The 6,561-nt window shown below is 38.8% G+C and overlaps 1 non-coding gene across 1 annotated transcript; it reads right to left on the reverse strand.

Moving 5' to 3' along the window:
* Nucleotides 1–4,603: 4,603 nt before the first annotated feature.
* On the reverse strand, nucleotides 4,604–4,707 carry LOC127742096 (small nucleolar RNA R71). The gene has a single exon (XR_008003283.1). It is a non-coding gene; the product is annotated as a small nucleolar RNA R71 (small nucleolar RNA).
* Nucleotides 4,708–6,561: the final 1,854 nt, after the last annotated feature.

Genomic DNA, 6,561 nt, shown 5'->3' on the forward strand with positions numbered 1-6,561 from the left:
TCAACAAAAGCCTCAACAAGGCTTTAACAATGGTGGACGCAATAGGCTGAGCAATAGCAAGCCTTTTTCATCATCTTCTCAGCAACAGCCAGAGAATTCTGAACAAAACACTTTTAATTTAGCCAATCTAGTCTCAGATCTGTCAAAGGCCACTTTCAATTTCATGAGTGAAACAAGATCCTCCATCAGAAATCTAGAGGCACAAGTGTTTCCTATTAAGGATCCAAAGGAATCTGAGGCTCATACAGAGACCATAGAGATTCCATTAAATCTCCTTCTGCCATTCATGAGCTCTGAAGACTATTTTTTCTCTGAAGAGGATGAAGATGTGACTGGAGAGCAAGTTGCTCAATATTTAGGAGCTATCATGAAGCTGATTGCCAAGTTGTTTGGTAATGAGACTTGGGAAAGTGAACCTCCCTTGCTCATTAATGAACTAGATACCTAGATTCAGCAAATTTTACCTCAAAAGAGACAAGATCCTGGCAAGTTCTTAATACCTTGTACCATAGGCACCATGACCTTTGAAAAGGCTCTATGTGATCTAGGGTCAGGGATAAATCTTATGCCACTCTCTGTAATGGAGAAGCTGGGGATCATTGAGGTACAACCTGCCTTGTTCTCATTACAATTGGCAGACAAGTCATTAAGACAAGCTTATGGAATAGTGGAGGACGTGTTAGTAAAGGTTGAAGGCCTTTACATCCCTGCTGATTTCATAATCTTAGACACTGGGAAAGAAGAGGATGAATGCATTATCCTTGGAAGACCTTTCCTAGCCACAGCAGGAGCTGTGATAGATGTTCCCTCGCTTTTTGACATTATTTTTAGGTAGCTTTTAGTATGTTTTAGTTACTTTTTAGTATATTTTTATTAGTTTTTATGCAAAAATCACATTTCTAGACTTTACTATGAGTTTGTCTATTTTTCTGTGATTTCAGGTAATTTTTGGCTGAAATTGAGGGACCTGAGCAAAAATCTGATTCAGAGGCTGAGAAAGGACTGCAGATGCTGTTGGATTCTGACCTCCCTGCACTCGAAGTGGATTTTCTAGAGCTACAGACGCCCAATTTGCGCGCTCTCAATTGCTTTGGAAAGTAGACATCTTGGGCTTTCCAGAAATGTATAATAGTCTATACTTTGTCCGAGATTTGATCGCCCAAACTGGCGTTTAAACGCCCACAAGAGGCCCTTTTCTGGAGTAAAACGCCAGAACTGGCACCAAAGCTGGCGTTTAACTCCAAGGATGGCCTATGCACGTGAAAGCTTCAAGGCTCAGCCCAAACACACACCAAGTGGGTCCCAGAAGTGGATTTCTGCACTATCTACTCATTTTTTGTAAACCTAGTTTACTATTTTTAGTATAAATAGCACTTTTTACTATTGTATTTAGAGTCTTTGACCTTTTGGGGAGTTCTTCGAACCCTTTTTGGAGGCTGGCCATTCGGCCATGCCTAGACCTTTTGTTCTTATGTATTTTCAACGGTGGAGTTTCTACACCTCATAGATTAAGGTGAGGAGCTCTGCTGTTCCTCGAGTATTAATGCAAGTATTATTGTTTTTCTATTCAATTCACGCCTACTTCTCCTCCAAGATATACTATTGGACTTAATTCAGTTAAGTCAGAATGAAGGGGTGACCCGTGACAATCACTCAATCTTCGTTACTCGCTTAGCCAAGATCCACGTGCCTGACAACCACAAAGCGGTCTACATGATATTCAACGTAGTCATTGGACGACAACTAGAGTATATTCTCTTTGGTCTCTGACCCATGGATCTGAATCACCTCTCCTGACAACAGAGCATTCGAATCTGTGACATTAGAACCTTCGTGGTATAAGCTAGAACCAATTGGCAGCATTCTTGAGATCCGAAAAGTATAAACCTTGTCTGTGGTATTCCGAGTAGGATCTGGGATGGGATGACTGTGACGAGCTTCAAACTCGTGACTGTTGGGCGTAGTGATAGTGTGCAAAAGAATAAATGTATTCTATTCCGACACGATTGAGAACCAACAGCTGATTAGCCATGTGGGAAACCATAGAGGACATGTTTTCACTGAGAGGACGGATGGTAGCTATTGACAACGGTGATCCACCAACATACGGCTTGCCATGGAAGGGAGTACACATGATTGGATGAGGACAGTAGGAAAGCAGAAGTTCAGAGGAAACAAAGCATCTCCAAACGCTTATCTGAAATTCTCACCAAGGGACTACATAAGTGACTTTATTTTATTTTATGTTTTATTGTTCTTTTTACTATCAAACCTCATAACCATTTGAATCCGCCTGACTGAGATTTACAAGATGAACATAGCTTGCTTCAAGCCGACAATCTCCGTGGAATCGACCCTTACTCACGTAAGGTATTACTTGGACGACCCAGTGCACTTGCTGGTCAGCTATGCGGAGTTGTGAAAAGTGAAAATCACAATTTCGTATACCAACTTTTTGGTGCCGTTGCCGGGGATTGTTCAAGTTTGGACCACTGACGGTTTATCTTGTTGCTTAGATTGGGTAATTTTTATTTTTATTTTCGAAGAAAAAAAAACAAAAAACAAAAAATTAAAAAACAAAAAAAAATAATTCATGCATTGTGTTCTTCTGTGATCTTCAAGTTGTTCTTGATGGTTTCCTTTGTTCAATCTCATGATTTTCCTGTTTTGTGTTTTATGTTTTTTTTCATATGCATTTTCAAAATCATAGTGTCTGAACATTCAAATTTTCTAAGTTTGGTGTCTTGCATGTCTTTCTTTTCTTAAAAATTTTCAAAAATATGTTTTTGATGTTCAGCATGATCTTCAAAGTGTTCTTGGTGTTCATCTTGACATTCAAAGTGTCCTTGCATGCATTACTTGTTTTGATCTTGCATTTTTTTATGTTTTATTTCATTTTGTTGTTTTTCTCTCTTCATTAAAAATTCAAAAAAATCAAAAAGATATATTTTCAAGTAAATAATACAGAGAAATGAAGATTCAGAATATAAAGCAGAAGAATCGCAGAGAAAAAGAGCTCACTGGCGTCAAAACGCCAGTAAAGAGGCACTTTGGGAGTTAAACGCCAGAATGGCTACCATTCTGGGAGTTTAACGCCAGTAAAGCTATCATTCTGGGCGTTAAACGCCAGAATGGCAGCATTTTGGGCGTTTAACGCCAGAAATGGCAGCATTCTGGGCGTTTAGAAAAACACCCAGTAAAGAAGGATTTCTAGCGTTTAATGCCAGCCAGGATACCTGGCTGGGCATTAAACACCCAAAGAGGTAGCATTCTGGGCGTTAAATGCCATAATAGATAGCATCCTGGGTGTTTAATGCCAGGATGACACAGGGGAGGTAATTTCGTTTCAAATTCAAATTTTTTTCAAATTTTCATATTTTAATTCATAATTTTTTGCATTAAACATATTTTAAACTTTTATTCTTCATGTTTCTTTTTTTGAAATTTTCAAACTAATTTTTCAAAAATCTTTTTCTTAATCTCATATTTTCAAAAATATCTTTTAAATTCTTGTTAGTCAAGTCATCGATTTCTAAAAATCAAATCTTTTTCAATCATATCTTTTCAAGCATATCTTTTTAAAAATCAAATCTTTTTCAATCATATATTTTTAATCATCTCTTTTTAAAATCAAATCTTTTTCAATCATATCTTTTTAAATTTTGATTTCAATATCTTTTTCTAACTTCTTATCTTTTCAAAATTGTTTTCAAATCTTTTTCAACTAATTACTATTTCTTATCTTTTTCAAAACCACCTAACCACTTTTCCACTTCCAATTTTCGAAAATCACTAACTACTTTTTCAAAAATCTTTTTAATTAACTAATTGTTTTCAATTCTAATTTTATTTTATTTCTTTTTCAAATTTTTGAATACTCCCTCTCTCTCATCTCTTTTTATTTATTTGCTAACATTTCTCTTCTACTTATAATTCGAACCCTCTCTCTCTCTCTCTGTGTTCGAATTCCTCTATTCTTCTTTTTTTCTGACACCTCAAGGAATCTCTATACTGTGACTTAGAGGATTCCACTACTCCCTTTTGTTCTCTTCTTTTTCATATGAGCAGAAACAGGGATAAAAACATTCTTGTTGAAGCTGATCCTGAACCTGAAAGGACCCTCAAGAAGAAGCTAAGAAAAGCTAAAGCACAACATTCCAGAGAGGACCTTACAGAGAATTTCAAAAAAGAAGTAGACATGGTAGCTGAACCCAACAACAATGCTAGAGATGCAAGGAAGATGCTTGGTGACTATGCTGCACCAACTTCCAACTTCTATGGAAGAAGCATCTCAATTCCTGCCATTGGAGCAAACAACTTTGAGCTTAAGCTTCAATTAGTTTTTCTAATGCAGCAGAACTGCAAGTTTCATGGACTTCCATTAGAAGATCCTCATCAGTTCTTAACTGAATTCTTGCAAATCTGTGATACTGTTAAGACCAATGGGGTTGATCCCGAGATTTACAGACTTACGCTTTTCCTCTTTGCTGTGAGAGACAGAGCTAGAACATGGTTGGACTCACAACCTAAAGAAAGCCTGAACTCTTGGGAAAAGTTGGTCAATGCCTTCTTGACCAAATTCTTTCCCCCTCAAAAGATGAGTAAGCTCAGAGTGGACGTCCAAACCTTCAGACAGAAGGAAGGTGAATCCCTCTATAAAGCTTGGGAAAGATACAAGAAATTAACCAAAAGGTGTCCTTCTGACATGTTTCTAGAATGGAGCATCATATGTATATTCTATGATGGTCTGTCTGAAATGTCAAAGATGTCATTGGACTATTCTACTGGTGGATCCCTTCATCTACTGGTAGAAGCCCAGGAACTCGTTGAGATGGTTGCAAATAACCTGTTCATGTACACTTCTGAAAGAAATCCTATGAATAATGGGATAACTCAGAAGAAATGAGTTCTTGAGATTGATACTCTAAATGCTATATTGGCTCAGAACAAAATATTGACTCAGCAAGTCAATCTGATTTCTCAGAATCTGACTGGATTGCAAGCTGCATCCGGCAGTGCTAAAGACGCCTCCTCTGAAGGAGAAGCTTATGACCCTGAGAATCCTACAATGGAAGAAGTGAATTACATGGGAAAACCCTATGGAAACACCTATAATCCTTCATGGAGGAATCATCCAAATTTCTCATGGAAGGATCAACAGAAGCCTCAACAAGGCTTCAACAACAACAATGGTGGGAGAAATAGGTTTGGCAACAGCAAACTTTTTCCATCATCTTCTCAGCAACAGGCAGAGAATTATGAGCAGAGCCTCTCTGGCTTAGCAAATATAGTCTCTAATCTATCTAAGGCCACTCTTAGTTTCATGAATGAAACAAGGTTCTCCATCAGAAATTTGGAGGCACAAGTGGGTCAGCTAAGTAAAAGAGTTACTGAAACTCCTCCTAGTACTCTCCCAAGCAATATAGAAGAGAATCCAAAAAGAGAGTGCAAGGCCATAACCATACCTGGCATGGCCAAACCTGGAAAAAAGGAAGAGGCAGTAATTTCCAATGAGGAAGACCTCAATGGACGTCCACTGACCACTAGAGAGTTCCCTCATGAGGAATCAATAGAATCTGAAGCTCATGCAGAGACCATAGAGATTCCACTAAATTTCCTATTACCATTCATGAGCTCTGATGAATATTCTTCTTTTGAAGAAGATGAAGTCATTGCTAAAGAGCAAGTTGCTCATTATTTAGGAGCAATCATGAAGTTGAATGCCAAGTTATTTGGTAATGAGACTTGGGAGGATGAACCTCCATTGCTCATTAATGAACTAAACGCCTTGGTTCAGTTGAAGATACCTCAAAAGAAACTAGATCCCGGAAGGTTCTTAATACCTTGCACCATTGGCACCATGACCTTTGAGAAGGCTCTGTGTGACCTGGGGTCAGGCATCAACCTCATGCCACTCTCTGTAATGGAGAAACTAGGAATCTTTGAGGTACAAGCTGCAAGAATCTCATTGGAGATTGGTGCACGAAATTGCAATCACACTTTTGCAATCCCGCACAACTAACCAGCAAGTGCACTGGGTCGTCCAAGTAATACCTTACGCGAGTAAGGGTCGATCCCACAGAGATTGTCGACTTGAAGCAAGCTATGGTTATCTTGTAAATCTTAGTCAGGATATCAGAAATTATCAGGATTGATTGTGAAAAGAAAAAGAACATGAAATAAGTACTTGTTTTGCAGTAATAGAGAATAGGTTGGGGTTTTGGAGATGCTCCATCTTCTGAATCTCTGCTTTCCTACTGTCTTCTTCTTCAAGCACGCAAGGCTCCTTCCATGGCAAGCTGTATGCAAGGGTTTCACCGTTGTCAGTGGCTACCTCCCATCCTCTCAGTGGAAATGTTCAACGCACCCTGTCACGGCACGGCTATCCATCTGTCGGTTCTCAATCAGGCCGGAATAGAATCCAGTGATTCTTTTGCGTCTGTCACTAACGCCCCGCCTTCAGGAGATTGAAGCACGTCACAGTCATTCAATCATTGAATCCTACTTAGAATACCACAGACAAGGTTTAGACCTTCCGGATTCTCTTGAATGCCGCCATCA

The sequence above is a fragment of the Arachis duranensis genome, chromosome 9 (assembly GCF_000817695.3).
Source record: "Arachis duranensis cultivar V14167 chromosome 9, aradu.V14167.gnm2.J7QH, whole genome shotgun sequence".
Taxonomy (NCBI): domain Eukaryota; kingdom Viridiplantae; phylum Streptophyta; class Magnoliopsida; order Fabales; family Fabaceae; genus Arachis; species Arachis duranensis.